Consider the following 26,813-nt stretch of genomic DNA (forward strand, 5'->3'; position numbering starts at 1 on the left):
ATATTTTTCGTATCCAAATACCTTCCCATGCCAAATTTGGATCCAATATCTTGATTAGTTCTCGAGTTATATGAAAAATTGTAAGGTAGCCCCCTTCCCCCCTTCCTATCACGCCACTGAAAGGAGGGAGGGGTACCAAATATTCATAGAAATATTCCTCGTTCCCAAATACCACCCCATGCCAAATATGATACCATTTGCTTGATGGGTTCTCGAGTTATGCAAAAAATTGTCTTTTGTTTGGGAGGCCCCTCCCCCCCCCTTAATGAGAGAGGGAGGGGTCTCAAACCACAATAGGAACCTTCCCCTGCCTCCAATACCCCCACCTGCCAAGTTTCACGCAAATCGGTTCAGTAGTTTCTGAGTCTATAGGGAACAGACAGACAGACAGACAGACAGACAGACAGAAATTCAATTTTATATATATAGATAAAGCCAAATGACATAAAATTGTATAAAACGTCGAGATCTGGCGTTGGTAAAAAAATGGCCAAAAATGGGCTTTTTGGCACGTTGTGTTTTTGGGAATCCGGGGGTTTTATTCGGAATGTTACAGTATTGATTTGTAAAATAAATCATAACCCGCTTCAAACCACATTTAAACCATTGAACATTGGGAAAGTTCTGACCAAAAATCACAAAACAAGTTGAAGCGGCAATTTTGTTAGAAATTCAAATCCGCCGTCGGAGTTTACCGGAGACATTTGAATGAAGTGTTTTTTGACGTTATTTACCAAGAAATAATCTTTTTATTGGTAAATCTCTTGATTTGAATTCTTGAGAAAATTTAACGTTTCATAAGTATTATTTCAGGGCCGTAAAGCTGCGGCTTTAATTTTTTTTGCGATTTTAAGTCCAAATTTTGCCATTGTGCATTGCATTCCGTTGCTGAACAGACAGAATGTCACTGCTGGGAGTCAATTCAGATAACAGGAAAACCACGCATATAATATGATATACCATACTATAAATATGAGACAGCAGTGGAACTCGATAAACACAAACCCACACCCCGTCTGGACTCGGATCACATTTGTCACGACACATTGCATCTTAAGTGGCTCGTCTCTGCGCGATTACTTAAATATGTATGTATGTTGGTTGTCGGTAGGTTGGTGCAATTGCAACCTAAGACGAATCGACGTAGGAGCATTTTTTTTCTCTTTTAACGCTGTGGTTTAGCTGCTATAGCCTATAATCTGCCAGGCAGCAGTACAAACAGACATATCGTATATCTTAGGCTTTCCGTATATTGAGCTGACCACATGCTGCTGCTGTTGTTGTTGTTGCTGGTCACCGAAAACATGCCCTGTCAGTATTGAGCCGCCTCTGGTAACTTTTGCCCAACTTGTTAACTGCGGGACCTCGCCTAAGGCTGTCCGCGGGGCTGCCCAATCCTTGGCGTATAGGACAACTTTGGTGAAACCCACCATCACCCCGCCCTGAGTTTACATATATCAACTCAAACGACGACCGACGGACGTTTGGCATAATCTTACTTATTTTAAATGGCAACTTTTTCTTTTCTTCCCTCAATCGGGCGTCCCATCCAGTCCAGTGCGCTGTCTTGTCCACGACCGGCGAGATAAGATTAAGTTGTTAAATTATTACCGACCGGGCGTATTGGGGCTAATTTATTTCTTAGAAAATGTGACGTTCTGTGAGCGGATCTAACCGGAATTTTAGCCGGTGGGTGAGCATTTCGGTGAGCTCGTGGGTCTTGTAGAGATGAGATGAAGGAAATCACGACAGGTCCCACTTGCAGTTTTGGTCAAGCGTTTAGCACGTCAGTTCGGTAAAGAGATAATATAAGCCTTGATCGAAAGCTGGTGCATGAATTTTTCACTTGAGGTTGGTTCTAAAACGAATAGAAAAGATTTTACCGCACGTAATCCATCAAACATACAATATCCGTCGAAAGGAAATGCGAAAATGTGTAGACCTCACCTGAGGCGCCCTTCCGTCAAATGGATGAGCTGTTTATAGATCTGTGGTTGTGGTTTTTCGGTGGCCCTCCATCAACGAATGGCCACGTTACACATTTCAAAACCTCGTTTGATCTCGCGTTGCAATTGTCAATCCGCACGTCCTCCGTCTCCGGCATCTCCTCAACGCCTATCTAAACCGAACGGTGCCAGCGTTGGCCATTTTGCATTCAATCACCGTCTTCATCGGCTACTGAATTGTCTGCTTCCTCTCGGCAATTTATGTTGGCATTTAACGTTTCAGAGACTTTTGTGAACACACAACACAAGAACCTCAATCCCACCTAGGAGGAGGAGCGATTCCAAAACGACGACGGCTGCGGCACATGTTGCCGACACATTACATTGATGGGGAGTTGCGTTTTGCAGCTCCAAAGAAGGTCGCTATTTATACAGGAAATGACACGAAGAAAAAAAAAATCGCCTCCCGATCATGACGAGCAAGGATGATGATGATGATGTTGCTGTTGATGGAAAAGGTGTGGGTGACTGTCTGGCATTCAAATACTTACTTTACTATACACCTTGGTATCTGATTTCAACTCGAAAGACAAACGATTGCAAAGCACAGCTGTTGGCTTTTCTACTACCGGAAATGTCACAGGTAGCTGAACATAAACTCAAAGACGATTCACATTCACGCAAAGGCAAAAACCTTAAAAAACTGAAAAACCCAGTAAGTCACGGTAGTTCTGCCCCGACATTTTCATTGAGACGGCAGCGAAAAAAAAAACTGATATAATCAACCACGTGCACCAAACATCATCGTAGCAGGCACATTGTCTTCGTCATGCCATTTAGAGGCATTCACAGAGAAAAACTGTCCCACTTGACGTAACATTTCGGATCGAGGCATGCCATTATCGCAAGGCGAAATTCAAACATCTCAAATTGAATACCAAAACCTTGAAACCTATCTATCTAGAAGTTAATTTGAACCTTACTCATCATTTTCGAATTGTACTGACCAACGAACTTTAGTAAGCCAAAGGGAGTTTTCACAAGATCTTCTCCCGTGTGCGTTAAGAAAACCAAATTGGACGGTTTTAAAAAGGGGTGAAGCTCTGTCGATACCGGTAAGATTTTCGTTTGTTTTGTTCACAGTTTATTTTTTGAAAATCATTGAGCGTAACACACGTGTAGAAGAAAGACATAGGTAATGATTTCCTACTGCAGCTGGGCTATGTTGAAGGAGCGGAACAAATCACGAACCATATCGGAAACACCTTATGGTCGTCTGTAAAGAATTTTTCATTGAAACAATTTTTTTTTGATTAAGCTCTCAGATCAACGGGGTGGAGACTAAAATGGCCAATGTGACAAAAATCATGAAATGGCCAAAATGACACAAACAAAAAAAAAATGACAAAAATGACAAAAATGACAAAAATGACAAAAATGACAAAAATGACAAAACTGACAAAAATGACAAAAATGACAAAAATGACAAAAATGACAAAAATGACAAAAATGACAAAAATGACAAAAATGACAAAAATAACAAAAATGACAAAAATGACAAAAATGACAAAAATGACAAAAATGACAAAAATGACAAAAATGACAAAAATGACAAAAATGACAAAAAATGACAAAAATGACAAAAATGACAAAAATGACAAAAATGACAAAAATGACAAAAATGACAAAAATGACAAAAATGACAAAAATGACAAAAATGACAAAAATGACAAAAATGACAAAAATGACAAAAATTACAAAAATGACAAAAATTACAAAAATTACAAAAATTACAAAAATTACAAAAATTACAAAAATGACAAAAATGACAAAAATGACAAAAAATACAAAAAATACAAAAACTACAAAAATGACAAAAATGACAAAAATGACAAAAATGACAAAAAATACAAAAAATACAAAAACTACAAAAATGACAAAAATGACAAAAATGACAAAAATGACAAAAATGACAAAAATGACAAAAATGACAAAAATGACAAAAATGACAAAAATGACAAAAATGACAAAAATGACAAAAATGACAAAAATGACAAAAATGACAAAAATGACAAAAATGACAAAAATGACAAAAATGACAAAAATGACAAAAATGACAAAAATGACAAAAATGACAAAAATGACCAAAATGACAAAAATGACAAAAATGACAAAAATGACAAAAATGACAAAAATGACAAAAATGACAAAAATGACAAAAATGACAAAAATGACAAAAATGACAAAAATGACAAAAATGACAAAAATAACAAAAATGACAAAAATGACAAAAATGACAAAAATGACAAAAATGACAAAAATGACAAAAATGACAAAAATGACAAAAATGACAAAAATGACAAAAATGACAAAAATGACAAAAATGACAAAAATGACAAAAATGACAAAAATGACAAAAATGACAAAAATGACAAAAATGACAAAAATGACAAAAATGACAAAAATGACAAAAATGACAAAAATGACAAAAATGACAAAAATGACAAAAATGACAAAAATGACAAAAATGACAAAAATGACAAAAATGACAAAAATGACAAAAATGACAAAAATGACAAAAATGACAAAAATGACAAAAATGACAAAAATGACAAAAATGACAAAAATGACAAAAATGACAAAAATGACAAAAATGACAAAAATGACAAAAATGACAAAAATGACAAAAATGACAAAAATGACAAAAATGACAAAAATGACAAAAATGACAAAAATGACAAAAATGACAAAAATGACAAAAATGACAAAAATGACAAAAATGACAAAAATGACAAAAATGACAAAAATGACAAAAATGACAAAAATGACAAAAATGACAAAAATGACAAAAATGACAAAAATGACAAAAATGACAAAAATGACAAAAATGACAAAAATGACAAAAATGACAAAAATGACAAAAATGACAAAAATGACAAAAATGACAAAAATGACAAAAATGACAAAAATGACAAAAATGACAAAAATGACAAAAATGAAAAAAATGAAAAAAATGACAAAAATGACAAAAATGACAAAAATGACAAAAATGACAAAAATGACAAAAATGACAAAAATGAAAAAATGACAAAAATGACAAAAATGACAAAAATGACAAAAATGACAAAAATGACAAAAATGACAAAAATGACAAAAATGACAAAAATGACAAAAATGACAAAAATGACAAAAATGACAAAAATGACAAAAATGACAAAAATGACAAAAATGACAAAAATGACAAAAATGACAAAAATGACAAAAATGACAAAAATGACAAAAATGACAAAAATGACAAAAATGACAAAAATGACAAAAATTACAAAAATGACAAAAATTACAAAAATGACAAAAAATACAAAAACTACAAAAATGACAAAAATGACAAAAATGACAAAAATGACAAAAATGACAAAAATGACAAAAATGACAAAAATGACAAAAATGACAAAAATGACAAAAATGACAAAAATGACAAAAATGACAAAAATGACAAAAATGACAAAAATGACAAAAATGGCAAAAATGACAAAAATGACAAAAATGACAAAAATGACAAAAATGACAAAAATGACAAAGGTTACAAAAATGACAAAAATGACAAAAATGACAAAAATGACAAAAATGACAAAAATGACAAAAATGACAAAAATGACAAAAATGACAAAAATGACAAAAATGACAAAAATGACAAAAATGACAAAAATGACAAAAATGACAAAAATGACAAAAATGACAAAAATGACAAAAATGACAAAAATGACAAAAATGACAAAAATGACAAAAATGACAAAAATGACAAAAATGACAAAAATGACAAAAATGACAAAAATGACAAAAATGACAAAAATGACAAAAATGACAAAAATGACAAAAATGACAAAAATGACAAAAATGACAAAAATGACAAAAATGACAAAAATGACAAAAATGACAAAAATGACAAAAATGACAAAAATGACAAAAATGACAAAAATGACAAAAATGACAAAAATGACAAAAATGACAAAAATGACAAAAATGACAAAAATGACAAAAATGACAAAAATGACAAAAATAACAAAAATGACAAAAATGACAAAAATGACAAAAATGACAAAAATGACAAAAATGACAAAAATGACAAAAATGACAAAGGTTACAAAAATGACAAAAATGACAAAAATGACAAAAATGACAAAAATGACAAAAATGACAAAAATGACAAAAATGACAAAAATGACAAAAATGACAAAAATGACAAAAATGACAAAAATGACAAAAATGACAAAAATGACAAAAATGACAAAAATGACAAAAATGACAAAAATGACAAAAATGACATAAATGACAAAAATGACGAAAATGACAAAAATGACAAAAATGACAAAAATGACATAAATGACAAAAATGACATAAATGACAAAAATGACAAAAATGACAAAAATGACAAAAATGACAAAAATGACAAAAATGACAAAAATGACAAAAATGACAAAAATGACAAAAATGACAAAAATGACAAAAATGACAAAAATGACAAAAATGACAAAAATGACAAAAATGACAAAAATGACAAAAATGACAAAAATGACAAAAATGACAAAAATGACAAAAATGACAAAAATGACAAAAATGACAAAAATGACAAAAATGACAAAAATGACAAAAATGACAAAAATGACAAAAATGACAAAAATGACAAAAATGACAAAAATGACAAAAATGACAAAAATGACAAAAATGACAAAAATGACAAAAATGACAAAAATGACAAAAATGACAAAAATGACAAAAATGACAAAAATGACAAAAATGACAAAAATGACAAAAATGACAAAAATGACAAAAATGACAAAAATGACAAAAATGACAAAAATGACAAAAATGACAAAAATGACAAAAATGACAAAAATGACAAAAATGACAAAAATGACAAAAATGACAAAAATGACAAAAATGACAAAAATGACAAAAATAACAAAGATGACAAATGTGACAAAAATTACAAAAATTACGAAAATAACAAAAATTACAAAAATGACAGAAATTTCAAAAATGACAAAAATTTAAAAAAAAATTTAAAAATGACAAAAATGAAAAAAATAAAAGAATGACAAAACTGACAAATGACAAAGGTTACAAAAATGACAATTATTAAAATTGTTTCCAAAATAACAAAAAGAAATTTTTGCTTTTAATCCGATGAGTTAACAAAATATGTCACAGGAATTTTTGATTTTATAAATTTCAAACTTTTGTAGATATATTTATGAATTGTAAAATAATATTTTGAATGTTGTTCATAGTTGAGCAGCATCCACAGGTCCTAAAATTTCACATGGATTCGGATAACTGGGACTGGAGTCCTACATTTTTTGTGATACCCAAAGGTATCTCTGGTCTATTCTGTATATCTGGTCTATTCTTGGGTCTAATTTATACATGAATAGGATCAACGAAATTAGATCCAATCCAGTGTAACAAGCTTTCAATCTCATCAGTTTTAGAGCGATCATCATACCGGTTCTAAAAAAGTTGAGTTGAAATTGGTATCAATGGACTACGGATGACGTTGCGCTGGTCAGAATTTGGGTCTAAACCGGCTGTTTGGTTCACGGAAACAAGTGCTATTGAATGATCATCAAACACAGGAAGTTAAATGCCAAAAGATGACTGCACACCAAAAAATTATGAAAATTAAACTGGACAGAAACGCTTAAGCACCTATTTTTCTTTTGATTTATTCAAGGAAAAATCTAATTTTACATCTTTTCGAATATAAAATACACACATACATAGATGATTTCAAATCTCAGGATATAAACTGAAACTTGAAGTAATACGAACCGAATTTTACATCATTGTGCACCTAAAGTTTGAATCTTGAATTTAAAGCTGTGTGACGGAAAACATAAAATTATGTCTATCAGTTTTAATGAGTTCAGTCAAAGCGTTTTCCATTATGGCGCTAGTGGCAGATTGATTTGTTGTTCATAATCGTATGCTGTTTGTGCAGTGATATTGACTTATATCTGTGTCTGATACAATTGCATTGCAAAAAGCGAAGTTTTAAACAGCCGGTAAATGTGAATGTGGAGTAATTCAACTAACAACGAAAAAAAAATTTATCTTTAAAGTTTTTTCATGGCCAACCTTTTCAATGCACAACTTAAAGAGGATTTGTGAATGTTACTGTATAAAAAATTATCAAAAATAATCTGAGTGATCCTGAGGCAAGGTAAGTATTATAAGGTAAACATTTCGAATAAAAAGTAAAAAAGCTTCTCTCACAAATTTACAGCCATATCAACTTTGGAACAAATAAAACAAATGTTCAATTTCTACGGACATGGTGACGTAGTGCAGCTTATTCGATACATTGAATGATTAAAACAAGATAAAGCAATGTTACTCGACGATTGCTGAATTGTCCATAAAGGTAAGCGTGACTCAATTTTGAATATATGATTTTGTTTCAGAGAGCTGGATCATGATGCCTCTAGATATGGTGGTCTCTCTTTGGCAAAAAGTAGACGAGGGTTGGAAGTGGAGGAGGAGCCGAAATTTGACAGCTGGCTGTTCGGCTGGCTGCTGGCTGGCTGGGATGCCAGGTGCTCTGATTTTTTGTAAAACACGAAGTTTTGCCAATCACCAAGCTATTGCTTAGACAAAGACTTCGCCTTGATTTTTGCAAATATAATTCATAGAATCGAAACAAAATCTTCCGGCTGAGCTCCGGGCTGGTAAGCAAAGCTGGAAGAAGTTGGACCTATAAACGACGGTGCCAGCTTTGTCGGTAGCGGTGAATAACATTAATTTTGCATTACTTATGACAAATTTATGCTTATTCAAAACTTTTTTCTTTCAAAAGCTATCTAGAAGCAGCAGAAAGTCATCGAATCGGATGGTAACATGGCGAGGCGTTACATTCCATCGTCCGAGAAGCGCCCTCCTGCAGGAACATCCGATCTTCATCGAGATGAAAAAGCTGCTTCAGGAGGACCCCCGTCTGTTGCCATCGCTGCTCCAGAAGATTCAATCGAGTAATCCGGATCTGATGGGTAGCATTTGGGAAAATCAGATGAAGTTTTTGGTACTTTTGAATGATGGGACCGATGAGCTGAAATAGGAAAATAGGCGCAACGTTAGGCGCCTGAGCAGCATGACGATAAGTCCGATGAGTGGGTTGGGGAATCAGTTCGATCCACTGCAGACTGTTGATTGTCCGGAATGGATTGAGCCCCTGAATGATTCTGCAGGTGATGCTGTCCAATTGCTAGTCATCCTCAAGTGCAGCAAAGCTCCAGCTCAGCGCTGCTCGTGGGTGGTGGTGAAGGTACATTAACTGAATATGTTAATATTGAAAAAGGCTTAAGCAGTATTTACATGATGCAACAGTTATTTGAAAAAAAAAATTTCGAACCATAAAATCGTTTATCATTTAATCATGAAAATTATCAATAGCAGAATTTATAGCATTCCTTTAGCAGAACCGATTTACTTTTATTTTCATCCAACACTTTTCGATTGGAGGGAAACAAAATAGCTCTTTGGATAAGGTAACAAGAATAAGGAACAAGCAACATCCGGTTTAGGGTTTTGGTTGTTTGTTCCACCCTTTAAGATCCTTTCTATCATAACGGTCAATGAAAAGTTTTTCTTTTTCGGAACATACGGATAGACCGAACTGTATTGTAATTTTATTATAAAAAAGTGTTTAGAATACAAATTAATTAATTGAATATACTCATATCATTGCTTTTTTTCCGAAAACTCAATTTAAATATAATAAAATAAACTAAACCCCAGTACGGTTTTGAATCTTTTGATCTTTCGTTTACGATTGGCTTGTGCACATACACACTTTTTTGCCATCTGATTTTTTATCTCTAACACCTGGCATCCCTGGACCCCTTTTTTCGTAAACACTACAGCCACCTGTCAAAACTTTTTTCAATATGGCGGAATGGCGATTTGGCATATGAGATCACCATATCTAGAGGCATCATGAGCTGGATGTGAAAAAAATTACTCATAGATGAGTAATTTATCAGATTTTATAATGACATCAGGGGTGCCAGGTGGATTTGACAAAAATCAGAACACCGCGATGAAAAAAATCAGGATTTTTCAGGACACCACTAAATTGATGAAAATATCATGCATCCCTGCTTAGATTGCATAACTAAAGGCGAAATAAAGGTGCTGAAGAGGTCTCAAATTATGCAACTAAAGCGAGAAGAACCTTGGATGGCCTGATGTTAATATCGAAAAACACTATTTAAACATCATTTAACCCAAAGATTTAAATGGTTCAACTGTTTTATTAAAGATTTGTTTGATTTTCTTACCATTTAACAATGAATTTAGTTATAGTTTAGATATTTTTTTGAAAAATCAGGACAAATCAGGACATTTCAGAGGACATTTTTCAAAAATCAGGACAATTCAAGCGTTTTTCAAAAATCAGGACGGCTTCTCAAAAATCAGGACAAATCCTGAAAAATCAGGACACCTGACACCCCTGAATGACATATACCATAGAATACTCAATTAGTTAAAACTCTACGCATCACCAAATTGTTCATAAGATTAAGTCTTCAAAAAATCGAAGCCTATGGTATCAGGTTATAAAACACTTCGAACATGACAGTCCATTGAATTTAGCAGAACATGCAATTTTTAACCATACATTGGTCTTTGAAATTTCAGTTATACTTGGTTTATTCCAATGTTGAAAAATTAAATTGTTTGGATGTAGGATACCTGCTCTATATTATATTGTCACTCAAACATCTTCCAAGTGTCAAAACGGTCGGAACCAAAGAAAAAAAAGGGTTGTCGATTATCGAGATGTTTGATAAATTTTTCGTCGTCGCTGGTTGGCAGTCAGCAGCGCGAAAACTTCGGATTTCACCTGCAACCCTGAAAGCATAAAATACCTACATATTTGAAAATATTCAATTGGATTTTTTGTTGTACCTACATGAAGATTAAATTTTGTCCCGTTCCGACTGCAGATTTTTATTTTCTTCCAAATTTGAGTAAACCTTTTAATTTTTTGTCAAAATAACCAAACACTTTACAAAACAATTAAAAAAATCAAAAGCGAAATGTTTACAACTTATTTGCTCAACAGCTGTTGCACCAGTTATTTTTGTTTGTTGTTTATTTCTTTCAAGCAAAGAGTAAAGTGAAAGTTGTGAAAATTGCACCCTAGACAACCCCAAAGGAAAAAAAAATTGCACCCCAATGAAAGGTATTTACCTCAAGGTCGAATTTCTACGCCCTTCACGTCACATTATTGCTTATTTATGTTTTTCTATAAAAGGATATTGCTGCTTAATACTTCTAACAAACCATTTAAAAAAATTTTTTTTAAATCTCACACAATTAAATAACACACTACTATATTAAATTAGTTATATAATTTTCGGAAGTAAAAGATGTACGTACTGAGAAAAAAATTCTTTTGAGATTACATGCGTCTTATAAAGATATAAGTATCAAATCGTTAAGCAATGTTAGCTAGCCTTAAGGCCGATGACATAGTGAATGCGATTCAATGCGGAGAACCATATGCATTTGGTGAAAATGTATGTGAATCGCTTAAACCTGACATACTCAACGCGGCGAAGCAGATGTTAGTTTGTTCCGCCGCTCGAGTTCGCATAGGCTGCGTCCGTAAATTCGCATCGCATCGCATCGCATTCACTATGTCATCGGCCATACTGGCGAATGCGAATCAATGCGGCGAACCACATTTCATGAAAATGTGTGAATCGCTTAAACCTGACATAATCAACGTGGTTAAGCAGATGTCAATTTGTTCCGGGCTCGAGTTCGCATTGACCGCGTTCGCCAATTCGCCTTGCATCGCTCTCACTAGGTCGTCGGCCCTATTTGATAATTTTTACTTTTATACCGCTTTTGTTTCCATCGTCCAATTTGAATGTCATCTCTCTGTAGTACAGTAAAGGCTTCGTTTTTTCGAACAGTCTTCTAATCCCATTTATTGCGGAAAGAGAGTGGAGAAAATTGAAATGACAAAAAGATGCTTAATTCAGGGATGCAAGTTTTCAAGTTTCCAAATTTATGCCCCTGGCTAACTGCACAGAAAAAAATAATGACTATTACGTGTCATTGAAAATGGTTGCTTTTAAAATAGGACGGCCTGTAAGTCAAAAAACATGTAATTTTAAATTGATTCGTCTGAAAGTAAGTTAAAAGCCATAAAAAATTACTAATATCCTGTAACAAAAAGGAGCATTACTATTACTGTAGTTTTACAGGTCGAAAAAAATTACGTGTCGACGATATTTACGTGTCCAACTATTTTCAAGCATATGATCAAATTCATGTACGTCTGGCATCCCTGTTGGGTTTTGAGAAAGAAACGTCAAAATTATTTATTTTATTTTGATTTGTCGGTCGTTTTGCTTTGGTCCGGTACTTGTAGGCAGCGTTACCACATATACAGATTTTTCTGTAATCATACAGATTTTTTTGAAATTATTGAACCAAGAATCTGTATATACAGATTACAGATATTTGGAATTGTATACAGATTTAATACAGATTTTTAGCAAAACGAAAATTTGTCAAGAAAAAAGCTAAAAATGTGAGTTAATCGATTATAATCTATTTCGATCATCCAACGTTCATGCCACCTTGAATTGTCACACCGGCAAGTTTGAACAAAAAAATTTCAGATCAAATATCGGGACCGTAAAATACAGCGCTTATAATGAAAGGGTCTGAAAACATTTTTGAAACCTGCGTTAAGGATCAGGATAGGATATTTCTTTATACTAATTGTAACTTTTAATGCCATGCAGTTACCTAAACATTATTGAACTACTTCCGCATCTATGATCATTTTTCTCGCAGTATACTGCAAAGATAAATAAGTACAGAGACTACCTCAATTGACTATTAAACCCAGGAAGGATAAAGCTTGATACATTTAACGAAAAACATCGACTCAAAACTTTGCGTGACCTTAAATCGTCCGTTGTACAGAATAATTCGGTTAAGTTTTGCAGTCGCATTTTCTTCTTACAAAATTAAACCAAAAACGGTTCGACCCAACAAACATTTTTTGCTGAACAACCGCTGAAACATTGTTTTGTTCTAATTTTAAATCAGCTATCTTGCTGAAAGAAGGCAACCCAAATTCAGAGAGAAGCTGCTGTTCAGCCCTTAAACATCGAGATCTGGAGAAATTAATCAGCGAAGATGACATGAAACCACATGAAACGTCAATTGACGGAGCAACAAAAAAAAAACAAAAAGAATGTTGACCGATGTATGTCCGATGTTTGCCAGCTAATTTTCCCCTCCCGTGTTATTTTTTCTTCATTTGAACTTGTCTCGAACTTTGAACCTACGACTTGTTGGTCTCATGCCGCAGAAGGCAGAACCAACCATGCATTCTGCGAAGGAACAGAAAAGTGTCGCTCTTAAGCGACCAAAATATTTCTCAACCAAGGTCAATTTCATATGAAGAAATTGAAATTGCTACGAGAATAAAATGTTAATTTCCCGGCAAGGCCATTTCAACATGCAAAATGAGAAATTTCGAATCATTAGACGATTCAAAAGATAATTATTTTGATTCGTCATGAATAACAAAAAGTTTGGTATTGCTGAAAGACGCTTTCGAAGCTACCCTTGTACAGCTGACGGCTGTCAAATTTGAAGGTGTCAAAAATGGTTGGACAAAGGCTGAACGAGTTATTCCTCAGTCAATTTTCCCCTACTTTCTATTGACTGAAATAAAACTTCCTTATACGCTGAAACAGCGCTGAAATATTTCTTTCTTCAGCCAGAAAGCTGAAACAGCACTCAGCACCTCAAAACAGCATACGATCAGAGAATTGGCGTTTTTAATCAGCAAAAATGTTTGTTGGGGAGTGTTGCAAAATGACAAAATTTACATAGATTTAACAGTATGCAGTTCGCAGTTATCTGGAGCGCTGTTCAATTTAGTGCGTTACGTATTATAAGAATGTCATCGTATGCAACGTTGGTATCCAGAATCAAAATTGTAGATACAGATTTCAATACAGATTTTTGAGATTTTATACAGATAAAAAAGATTTTTTGCCTCGGAAATACAGATTTAAATGTGGCAACGCTGCTTGTAGGCGGTGCATTTCCGTATGTTCTGTTTTGCTGACGGACATCCGGTTCACGTCGCGTTGAGGCTGGGCCCATCTGGAAAGCAGCAAAAAAGGGTTGAATAGAGCAGCACCGGTCTCCGTTTGTTAGAGCCCACCAAAAAGCGAAGAACGATGTTGTAATTTATTCCGATCCACAGCAGATCCATGTCTAGACAAATAAAGCGCATCTATGCAGCAAACAGCCCTCGAGATGGCCCGAACTACTACTCTTGATTCCTCCGGTCGATCATGTAAGTAAGCCCTTTTTGCAGTCAACTTCTGATTGTGAGGAACGGTGCACGGAAGCAACAGAATGTGGTTAAAGACGCCTAACCGGAAAAGGTCAAAAGCGAACTAAATGTTAAGAATCCCTCCTATGACAAAAATGACAGCAAATCCGGAATCCAAAGAAGGACTGGTTTTGTTGTTTCTACTTAGATGTGTAGAAATATCCAACACCAAACACGAAATCAGTGAGTTTTGAAATAATAATTTATTTAGAACCACCAGTTTAAGCTAAAATGATCTTCCTTACAGTTCTCAAAATAGATCGCAAGACAGGAGGAACAAAACACATGCCTTTCCCGAGCGAGATGTTTGCTCTGAACTCCGAATCTGGGGATGACGGCGTTTTCTGGCATTCTTGTAGCAGAGCATAGACTAAACCATCAGCTTTGTCATTTGGATCAGTTTGGATTGTGGATAGTTCGAGGTGAGTGCGGAGCAAATTTTTCGTGATAAAACTTTTTGATGAAGGTTTTTTTAATATGTAAATATTTGCAAAGGAGCTGGTTTTCATGGTGTAAATATCACATCTGGATTAGAGGACGCCTCACTTGACAGGGTTAGTTTTTGTAATTTGAAAATTATCAGTTAAAATGATTAATTGATGAAATTAGTGTTAAAAAATTAATTGGCCTATTTGAGCTGAATATTCAAATCAATTATTTGCTGCAAGATCAGGCAGGAATAAAATTTCATATTAATGAACTGCCCTTCCGAGCAAGATTGTCCCATGTGAAAAAAACGAGCAAGCCAGGAAAAAACGATTAAAAGTTCAGCTATATTTTCAATTTTTCTCTCAAACTAAAAATTCACCGACAGTTTTCTCGTAGTAAACAGTTCAAGTTAATCACTTTACAATATTTTCTGCCTAAAAAAAATCATTTCCTACAACAAACGGAAAATAAGAGCCAAAAATGCTTCGTGTGACACTTTTGCGTAGAATCAGAACACATACCGAAGTAGTTCTATGAAAAACTTTCACACGGCTAAACTTTTTCTATCATTTTAAAAGCTCCCAAAAGTCACATGGGACAGTTTTGCTTGGAACGGCAGTGAACCTCTGGGAACTTCATGGCTTTGATATCTTTGTCTTAAGATTCTTACTCGGGTGCGAAGAAACGTATTACAAAAAAAAATTAAACCTCATTTACATGTATTTTCTTTAGTTCAAGAACATTAAGCGTGGCTTGAAAATGATTCTACCAACGTTATAAGTTTGTAAAGTGTGTAAAAGTTTTTGTTCTCCAATATAGTTTTCACGTTAAAATGTCTTATTCAATAAAAATAATCAAATAATAATTTGGAATTATTTAGTTTTCATCATCATTGAAAATATATTTTTAATTGGGAAAAGCAAAATTCACGTTTCTTTACCATTGTAAAGTGAATATGTTTTATAAAATCGTTTTTCAATACAACAACAGATTTTTTTTTAACTTAAATTAAAATTAAAAAAATTCTAACAGGCATCCCTGCTACCACCGAATCAGATTTGGGAAGAAACAAAAAAAACAAACAGATCAGAACAAAACAGAGCTAAAGTTCGATCAGCAGTTTATATTCAAGCGGCTCCTGCAATGTCCATGGTTCTGGAAACGCCATACGACAAAAAGACTACCGCCGAGGAACCGGCTGTTAACTTCGAATTTCTAAACGGACATGATCGGCAATTCGACTCTAACAGATTCAGGTTGGCTGAAAGTCCTCAAGTGTGTACGATACCGATGTGCGTCTGTCGTGTTCGTTAGTCTTTACACACTGCTCTCCTTTTTCTCGGAAAGCAGGAATCACGATTTGCTGCATCGATAATTGAAAATTTCAAACAGGTTCGCTATTAAATTGCATGTGTTCTCTCCAACAACATACATAGTTGAATTGCTTAGCCTTTCAACAAAATTATGGTTTATTGAATTTATTGTGTTGGATGGCAAGCGATTGAACGATTTTACTGGTTTCATTAAAAAAAAAAAATTAGAATAGAGTATCAAAGAAAAAATGTTTAGACATTGGTTAGCAAATTCTTAAAAAACTTTCATATTATAGAAATCTCTGCCGAGTTTATTTATAAGCAAGTATTATAAACCATGACGTGAACAATCACTATCACAAGCCACTAAAGTAAGAATGTTTTCAGATAGCAAAAAAAAAACAGAATTATAAACTCTTAGAGAGTTCAAGAATAAAAAAGCCTTCGCCTAAATTCGGAGATTAGTGTCAAAGTTAAGTTTGCCAATCGATTTTTTTTATCTTAATCTACAGATGGTGAAAAAATCTGATTTTTTTTTAAATTTTAACACTTTTGATTGAATAAAAACTAAAAGAATTTAAAAATATATGTATATGGAAAATAGAGCCCCTTGACAACTTTGAAGCATGTTTTCTGGAAACTAACCTATAAGCACTTATCTTCCCCTGATTCTGAGAGCTTTGATTGGAATACATACTCTAGAATAAAACTAGGATTTAATTCATTAAATCATGAAGAATAAATACAACATGCATTAAAGAAAAGAATTATTGTAAACATTGTAATATATTTAAAATGCTTACAGAGAGACTCAAACATTAAAATTGTGTATCAGTATCATAGCTTAAGAAATGTGTAGGTGTATGACTAATAAAGATTTGTGCAACTACTCATATTTCTTTTTTTTTAACGCAGGTTTGATTCACTAATCCGGGGGATAAGAAGTATATTTAAGACGACCTAATTTTACATTAGAAACGATGCTTCGTTTTTGTGCATACAAAATGACAGAAAATTACATCACAGGGTATATAATTTTATGTGTGCTGCATGTGCTACTTTACAATAATGAATCAAATTTGACATAAATGTTTGTTTTCATTAGTTGAAATTTATGTCTATTCTATCCAAAATTTAGGTCTTTAAGCGTTTCTGTCTTTGGAGTTTATACGACACTTATTTCATGATGTAAATTTATGTCAAATGTGATGCTTCAGTTTTGTGCATCCAATTTGACCTAAATTTACACCAAAAAATTAATAGTGTGTGTATACAGTAAGCAGGTGTGGAAAAAAGATGTCTTTGAGCTTTTAAAACTTGGTCTTACCGAATGACTCCCGCCGAATTTCAACGGCATTTTTATCATTTGACAAGCTCGTTGAAGGCACGCACCGCCTTGGATAACCAATGTTCAGATATTAATATTGAGTTCTAAATTTTTTGACGCATTGTTCGCATCCACAGCGTCGAATTTCTCTCTGGTTCCACAGATTCTATTTTATTATTCGAAGAAATATTCTTGAAGCGCCTGCAGGTGTCAAAAACCAGTAAGCCACCTGCTAGCCGATCGATAAGTTCATAAATTGAAAGAATCTTGGTAGCATAGAAAATATTTTCCACCTCCAATAACGGACCTTGCATCGACAATCTGCCGGACATGCTGAGCATTGGCCGAGCAGTTGTTCTGCTGACTATCTCGTTATGCTAGTATTAGATGAGGACGGGGCCGCGAAGTTAATGGAAACAAGTTAAAACCTTAAGCAAACAACTTATCTTGCGAGCCACTAATGGAAGTTCAGCCAGTCAGTCACCTGTGCGCCTGGAATTACCGGTTTAGCGTACCAACCTGGCGTGCGTCCGTGTTCCGCAGCACTTTCTGAGGGAGGAGGACCTCCCCCGGTGCCAAGCAGTGCAGGCCTGGGTACTTGGCCGTTCGTTGAATCAACTCCTAACGAACTATGCAAACAACACTCTAACTCGGCTGTTCGGAAAACGGTTTCCTTGATCGAATCTTCAGCTCTAGGCTCAACAAATATTGGAGATCGAATTTGTCTGCCAGGCACCAGGCAGCCGGGGACCAGTACCTTCTGTTTACCATCATCCTCTGTGTGGTGCATTCCTTTCTTACAGAATCGTCGTTTTCAGTTTGTGGGTACTTACAGAGAATCAGCGCGATTCGACTTCGGTTTGTTCAGCTCTTCAAGAAAAAAAAACCGACCGAAAGGTCTGATCGTTGTTTTAAATGTCAAGCAGTGCATTTTCTTCGAGCGCCATATTGTACCCAACTGTCAGTTGGCCGGGTGGCCTTTCCCAAAGACCAAAGTTCAAACATTTACAGTACAGAAGAAAATAGATGGAACTCTCGGTGTAGTTCGATCGGTGAGATAGTGAAATATCTATCTTATAGGAGCCCTTCAGGATGCTGAAGTTATGATTTTACCATTTACAAACAAAAAAACCCTTCCATAAATTAATGATGCGAGGAAGAATTACCTTAATGAGTTGAATTCCAACAAAAATGAATAAAAAAAAACTAAAATAATGATTAAAAGTGGTTCAAAACCTTTAGAGCAAGTTCACTTGTGTTGGGTAAAAGTGGTAGATATTTTGACACTTTTAGCACATTTTGAAAACTTTACCATGCAAAAATATTTTCAAGATCTGAGGCCTTCTCAAGTTTTCACAACACGTGTTTTATTTTCGCATGCTGTGATGCAAAAAAAGCAATATTTCTATCACATCCGGCTGAAATATAAACAGTGCTGTAAAAGAATACAACACGCAAGGATATTGAAAACATTTTTACATGGCCAAATTTTCAAAATGTGCTACAAGTGTCAACATTTCTACCAATTTTTCTCAACACGAGTGAACTTGCTCTTTTTTTCAGGCGACAAGGTGGTCCTCACGAGGCACGAAATTATCTGTGATCTGACAAAATCTTAGGTACAAAATTTTGTTACGAATATCTTCAAACTTCAAATAACTTCATAAAAGTTATTCAAAGGGTTTTTCACTTGTAGTTTCGGTTGGAATTCAGAAGCCAAAGCTAGGTGAATCATTCCATAAATTTGCGAACCGAAGACGAAATCCATAATTTTGGTTAAAAATTTCTAGAAATGAACAGATGAAATCGTACAACCAAGGCGTCGTTTCTTGAGTTCAATGTTGTACTCAAGAATATCGCAAGGACAACTGGATTCCCCTTTTTCCAACTTGAATCTCCTGCAAAATGTGGGGTATTTCGTTGAAAGGAGAAATCCTCTCGCCTCCTTGGATTATGCGCACTGTCTCGATTTATTCTTCGGTAGAAAAATGTCCTTGCCTGGTGCATCCATCCAACTTAGCGGGGCGTTAACATTGCTTGGGGCTGCGGAGGAGTTGGGGAAACCCGTGATGAGCAGAAGCAAAATGGCCGCCATTTGGCGCTGTCGGCACAGGTATAGGGTATTACCATATATTGATTTTTTTTCCTCGGAAGATGGCTCCATCGTCAATTTGCACTATCAATCTCTGCTGCTGAAGTGACTGCAAATCGAAATTCATCAGAACGCCTCCCGCAATAAAAACCACTCAATAATTCACATGGCATACTGCGATCAATTTGCATCTTGCGCTGACTGGCTGCTGTTTCGATGAAAAAAATCGAGGAAAAAAATAACCGGGTGTGCCCCTTGGGGATTGAAAATTTAATAGTATGAATATGAATATGAAGTAGGAGATAGATTCATATAAATATGCTATACGCTTGTGCATGCCAGTAGTTCCATCACCTTAAGTGCGTTCCATGGCCTCCTCCGAGTGCAATATGGCGGATGACGCCAATTGCACACATGTCATAAAAATCACACTCCCGGGGCATTTTAGGTGCGGTGCGATTTGCAAGTCTATTGTTGGGCTCGATTAGAGATGGTGTAATCGTACCGTGCCATCTCCTTCTTATTATTTTTTTTTGTATTAAAACCGGATGATGAGAGGCGAGGTTCATAAATATCTTAATTTATGAATCTTTGACACTCTTCTGCGGAATTTTGCAAGCCGAGCGAAGTTTTCTTATTGGAAGTCAATGGAAAAAACGTGTTGACAAGTTGTCATGTCGGCGCTATTTGACAATTTCGTTCGAAAGCAGCTTTTTTTTATAGAAAATTCCACGGCTTACCAGGATTAATTTTAATCTAAAATAGACTGAATCCTGAGCAGGGGTGTCAGGTTCCTTTTTTGAGAGGCCGTCCTGATTTTTCAAAAACGCTAGAATTGTCCTGATTTTTGAAAAATGACCTTTAAAATGTCCTGATTTGTCCTGATTTTTGAAAAATATCTAAACTTTAAATAAATTTATTGTTAAATGGTGAGAAAATCAAACAAATCTTCTATAAAATAGTTAAACCACAGAGTTTCTGTGGTTTAACTAATTTAACCGATGATAATCTTTGGTTCAAATGATATTTAAATAGTGTTTTTCGTTGTTAACTTCAGGACATAGAAAGTTCTTCTCGCTGTAGTTGCATAACTTTAGGCGTCTTCAGCAACTGAATTTCGCCTTTAGTTATGCAATCTAAGCATAGCTGGATGTTATTTTCATCAATTTAGTGGTGTCCTGATAAGTCCTGATTTTTATCATTGCGGTGTCCTGATTTTTATCAAAACCACTTGGCACCCCTGATCCTGAGCCAGATATTGATCAATCTATAAAATATATAAACTGTTTTTGTGGAAAAATGAATTCGTCATTGTTTTAATGTACAAAAGCATGCGTTTCGCATGTTTTTTAACATTAATATTCACGTTATCTTTTTTATTCTTTATTATAACTACAACCCAGCCTTTTCTAAATAACTCACCATTTTCCGGTGTATCCAAGTAAGTTGATTATACATTTCGAACACACTTTAGGGAAACAAATGGCGCATTGCGTCAATTCTTTTTAGGGCAAACAAGCACGTGAACAAATTGCTCCGTTCCTTGTGATTACAAAATTATTAAATAATTTGATTACTGTTTTGGTTCAGTCGGAGTCAAAACGACTGCCCGCCCGCCTGCCTATCCATTTTTCTCTTCTGTAGGGATGGTTGATTGGACGAGGTTTCCCCTCTCTAAGAAGAGAAAATTGCATACTATCCGGATGCTGTGTAGGTACCAAGCACTCCGAAAATGGAACCACCACCATACCATTAGTAGGACGGGACAGGGGCTGAATGAACGGCCATACGGCAATCAAAAATTAAATGCCGAACGACGGCTCTGCGCGGCGCTTGTTGAGAATTTGTATGACATTTGTCCATCATAAATCAGATTACAGCAGTTTTACGAATATTATGCCATGTGGATGATTGCAAGCCATAGAGTTGGGAATTTACGCAAGTGTCTTCTTTTGTCTTAAGATCAAATTATTCGAAAATATGGCACAAAATAATGAGCTCTTGAGCGATGTTCACAAGTTAACTCTTACAACTAATATTAGGTAAAATTTAAATAATTTTTTTAAGTAAAAATATTCCACTTGGTTAGATGCTATTAGATGTTAGTACCAAGCACCCCGAAAATGGAACCACCACCATACCATTAGTAGGACGGGACAGGGGCTGAATGAACGGCCATACGGCAATCAAAAATTAAATGCCGAACGACGGCTCTGCGCGGCACATGGTATTTTTGATAGCAGTAAAACAAATTTATCAATGCAATATTAAACTCCTGTATTATTTCATTTATTTTCGTAATATTCCTTCTCACGACATAATTTGACGAACATAATTCCTAAAATTCACTCCGTCTATGGCAACCGTTCTTCAATTTCTCGTACATCCCACATTCTCGAGATTATGCTTCACTTGGTCCTAACCACCTTGCTCGTTGCGCCCCTGCTCGTCTTGTTCCTACCTGATTCGTAGCGAACACCTATTTTGCCGGACAGTCGTCCGGCATTCTCGCAATATGTCCTGCCCAGCGTATGCGGGCAGCCTTCACCACCTTCTGGATACTGGGTTCGCCGTAGAATCGCGCGAGCTCATGGTTCATCCTTCGCCTCCACACTCCCTTCTCCTGCACTCCGCCAAAGATGGTTCTTAACACTCGTAGCTTGAATACTCCGAGTGTGCGCAGGTCCTTCTCAAGCAATATCCATGTCTCGTGCCCGTATAGAACAACCATTCTAATGAGCGTCATATACAGGTTACACTTCGTGCGAGGGCTAAGTCTTCTTGAGCGCAGTTGTTTGTGGAGTCTTCGACTATCTCCAGCTCGTCGCCGTCGATCGTGACCTTGTTATTAGTGGACAAGCGGGTTCGGTCGATCTCGGATCCGCAGGGCAACATGTACTTCGTCTTGAACGTATTAAATATCAACCCAATCCTTCCTGCCTCACGTTTCAGTTTGCGGTAGATCGGCAAAGCAGATAAGTTCACTGGATCTGTTGAAAATCGTGCCCCGCATTTTGCGCCACAGCTCGTCGGATAACACCTTCAAGCGCCACAAATAGGATAGATCATTGCCTTGTCGAAGCCCCCTGCGCGATACGAATGAACTCGACAGTTCACCCGAAATCCGCACACAGCACTGCGTTCTATCCATCGTCGCCTTGATCAGTCTTTTCAGCTTCCCGGAAAAGCCATTCTCACCCATGATTTTCCATAGCTCGTCACGGTCGATCATGTCGTATGAGGCATTGAAGTCGATGAATAGATGGTGCGTAGGGACATGGTGTTCACAGCATTTTTGGAGAATTTGCCGTAATCCACTTTGTAGGCGGCATTTAGGACAGTGATCACTCGGTAGTTCTCACAGTCCAATTTCTCGCCCTTCTTGTAGATGGGGCATATTACCACCTCCTTCCACTCCTCCGGCAGCTGTTCTATGTCCCAGATCCGGATCATCGACCGGTGTAGGTAATCCGGCCAGCTTGTCCGGGCCCATTCTGATGAGTTCAGCTGCGATGCCATCCTTCCCAGTCAACTTGTTGCAGTTCAGCTGGCGAATAGCCTCCTTAATTTTACTCATCGTTGGGAGTGGCTCCTCTACGTCGTGGGCTACGCCGGCGATGTACCTTCCCCCACAGTCTTGATCTCCTGCATGTGCGCCGTTCAGGTGTTCAACGAAGTGATGCTTCTACCTTTTGATCATCCGTGAGATTGTCCGTCAGGATGCCCCCGTCCTTATCCTGGCACATTTCGGTGATTTTCCACATTTCGACGGGCACCTCTTTGCACTACTGCCGCCTGCGCGGTATTCTCTTCGTCCATCACCCTCTCACACTTCTCGTTGAACCAGTCGTTCCGTCGAGTTCGTTCCACATGACTGATGACGTTCTCCGCAGCTCTGTTGATGGCTGTCTTGATCGTATCTCAACAGTCCTCCAGAGATGCTTCGTCAAGCTTACCATCTTCCTCCTCCTGGCCGACCTGAGCGTTAAAATCTCCGATTACGATCTTAATATCATTTTTTGGGTAGCGGACGTATTCAGGCTCCAGCTGCGCATAGAATTCGTCTATGTCGTTACCGGTAATTCCGAGGTAAGGGCTGGGCACGTTGCTGATGCTGATGTTGAAGAACCGGCCCTTGATTCTCACCCGGCACATTCGTGGGTTGATCGGCCACCACCCGATCATGCGCTTTTGCATCTTTCCCATCACTATAAAAGCTGTTCCAAGCTCGTGTGTGTTGCCGCAGCTCTGGTAGATGGCACGACCATCTGAGTACGTTCGTATCGTAGGTCTCTAGCATACCTCCTGCAGCGCTACGAAATTCGTTGGAGAGCACGTGGGTACTGCCTACGAAATTTAGAGATCGGCAATTCCATGTTCCAATCGCTAGTCCCTTTTCGTTGAGTGGGTCTTTGCCGATTTCCATCAGAAATTTGTTGTTCGTTGCTTGTGTTTTTTGTAGTCACGGGCTCGCAAGGCCCGCAGCTAACCCCACTATCACGCAGGAGGACCCTCGTGATGTTGATGTTTTGGGTCCCGAACACCACCAGGACGTTGTTGAACTCCGCAAGTCGCCCCTGACATGGAGAACAGACGCGTACAAAGCCCCCTATCTCAGTCTGCATGCGACCAGAGCATCCACCGGGGTTGGGTACCCGATCTCCGCTAAGGTTGCTCGCACCTCGGTAAAGTAGAGAATCGGAGCTGTAAGACAAGAGGTGATATGACCAAAACACAGATCCCATTTAATGGGAATCCATTCCCATTCCAGTTTTCTTGAGTCAGGCAGTAAGCAAAACAAAATTCCCATGCAATGGGAATCAATTCCCTTTCCCGTTTCCTTCACAAGACAAAGGACTACCTTGAAAGGAGGCCAAACGTCAGGAAGCCACCGTTGTGCGTTTTTTGGTGATTGATCGGTGGCAGAAAGCCTATGACAAATGTCCCTCGTTCTCCATCTAGCTCAGGTAGTACACTGGTTAAGCTGCCGGATTGACAAGACGATATAAAAATGGTGTTGTGAGTTCGATTTTCACTTCCCCATGGCACTGTAGCTTTTTTATTTTCTTTTTTCTGGGACGAATTATCCAATAGGATGAAAATCCCATAAAATGTATTTCTTGTTTCGCTTCAATGTAGTGGATCATTTTGCTTGGGAGCTCGAGTCATTATGTCAGTAGTGCTTTTTTAAACATATCATCTTTGGCACAGTACACTTTTCAGCGCATTTTCGGCACAGAGATTTGCTAAATAGGCATTGGATTTTCGCAACTTCTTCCATGGGTGTTACAGTTTTAAAACACTTGCTGAGGAAAGTAGTATAAAACATTATAACCCTTGATTGCAGAATATTGGCATGGGGGAGGGGTTTTATACAAGTAAAACATTTATTCTGGTAGAGTTTAGGAACTTATGAATAAACAAATACAGAGTTTTAATTTCAAATACAAAACATGATTGGAAAACAAAAAAAAATTAAATATGATTAAATTTTCTTTTTTTTGCAATTCGAAATACAAGTTGCAGCTTTCTTTTCAAGGGGTTGACTTTTAATTATGTTGAAATTTAAATATAAAATAATGTATGTACTAACAAATCAATAGAAATTTCTACCAACTTTAGAAGGTGTAATAAAGCACACCGGATCAGCTATGGTATCAAATAGATGTCCGTTTTAGTGGCAACCATTGCAGAGCTCTTGGTCAATTGATCAATTTTAAAGAATTTCAAGCTTCAAATAAATAACTTCAGTCAAATTTCATATGAATCTTTGCTAATTTTTGAATTTCTATATTCTTTTCAGGTGGACCACAATACAACTTCGAATTGCATAAACAATAGAGTGTCATCCAGAATATTATTATCACTAGCAGCCATGGAACTTTCGGTAAATTATGTAGAATAGAAGTAGATGCATATGATATGTTGACATGTAAATTCAGTTAAACGATCTTGCAAACGAGACAAGATAGATTGAACCAAGCTCGTAGTGACCAGGCCTAGCCGCAGAAATATGAATTGTCGAAGAGAATTTCGGCTGACTGTCAACAGTGGTGATCTTTTATTTCGGCCCCATGCGTCGGACAATCCAAATGTCAGGTAAGTAAGCTCTTACGCTCTTTCTAACTTCAAATCAACAATGGCAGCGCCGGCCACGTCCATGTCAATTGTACCACTATCCGATCATTGTATCTTGGGTCTATAAATTATATATGTTTGTCTCTACTTTATCCCCTACTAATTTTACTTGAAGGCACCTTACGTTTGCCGCTGATCCTTTTTTTAATTTTTGAAGAATCATGGGATTGTGTCATCAGAAATTAACATCCATTAAACTTTCGACGACAAGTCAGATAACCTTTAATGAATGAGCAAAGTATCGTACAATTTAGATATTGCTCTCATTGAACTCTGAGTTGATTTATTGTTAACCTACCGTTCGAAAAACTGTCATATTTGATATGAAGATATCTGTGTCCACTTGAGGTATGAGCACTGCAGCCAGCCAGTACAACTTATTTGCCTTCCGACACCGGCACCACATGCAGTAAGTTGCACTTTTTACGAGCCGATAATTAACGAGAATAATGTCGCGCCTGTTTGCTATTAGCCAAGATTTTAATTAGTCCTAGGAAAGTTTCATTCATACAGCGTGGTGCGATGCATGGCTCGGCGGCGCCCTCTCTCGTTTCGGAAATGCAGTTCCACACCACAACCAAACCACACGAGTTTTCTAAATTTATTGCACACATTGGAAACATTTTAGTACAACATGTGTTTTCACCACGTTCGTTCCTCTTCGGGCAAATGCATCATAGTAGACAGCGGCAGGTCGCAACTGACAAATGCATCATCATAGCAGTCGCTGAGTCTAGGTTGGTGGAAGATTGAAGTCGTCTGAATACCTTAAACATACGAACAGACTGCATAGGTGGCGCAGAAAAGCGAAAACTGCGCCTACTTAGAGAGCTAATTCCGCGAGATTAGATTTCCGCTTAAGACGTTCCGCGAAGCCATAAGTAAGACCGTTTTCGCATCAATTTTTCATGCAAAGATTATATTTGTGTACCACTTCATACCATATAAGCGGTGTGCTGTCTCTGGTTTTAATTCGTCGTCGGAAAATATACAGTCGCACATATTTTACTAATTAAAATTTGCTACCCAGGATGATGCATTGCGGCTTTTCTAAACGACGACGGATGGGACATGTGGTGGCAGTTTCTTGCGTAGGTACCTTCTTTTTTTGTTGCAATTGCCATGTATTTAG

General features: G+C 36.6%; 1 long non-coding RNA gene across 2 annotated transcripts; it reads left to right on the plus strand.

Moving 5' to 3' along the window:
- Positions 1-14,076: 14,076 nt before the first annotated feature.
- Positions 14,077-25,634, plus strand: LOC129757807 (uncharacterized). Of its 2 annotated transcripts, none has more exons than XR_008739813.1 (3): positions 14,077-14,565; positions 14,630-14,804; positions 25,347-25,634. It is a non-coding gene; the product is annotated as an uncharacterized LOC129757807 (long non-coding RNA). The 2 variants fall into 2 exon arrangements; XR_008739814.1 differs by lacking the exon at positions 25,347-25,634 and adding an exon at positions 15,844-16,536.
- Positions 25,635-26,813: the final 1,179 nt, after the last annotated feature.

The sequence above is a fragment of the Uranotaenia lowii genome, chromosome 3 (assembly GCF_029784155.1).
Source record: "Uranotaenia lowii strain MFRU-FL chromosome 3, ASM2978415v1, whole genome shotgun sequence".
Lineage (NCBI taxonomy): Eukaryota > Metazoa > Arthropoda > Insecta > Diptera > Culicidae > Uranotaenia > Uranotaenia lowii.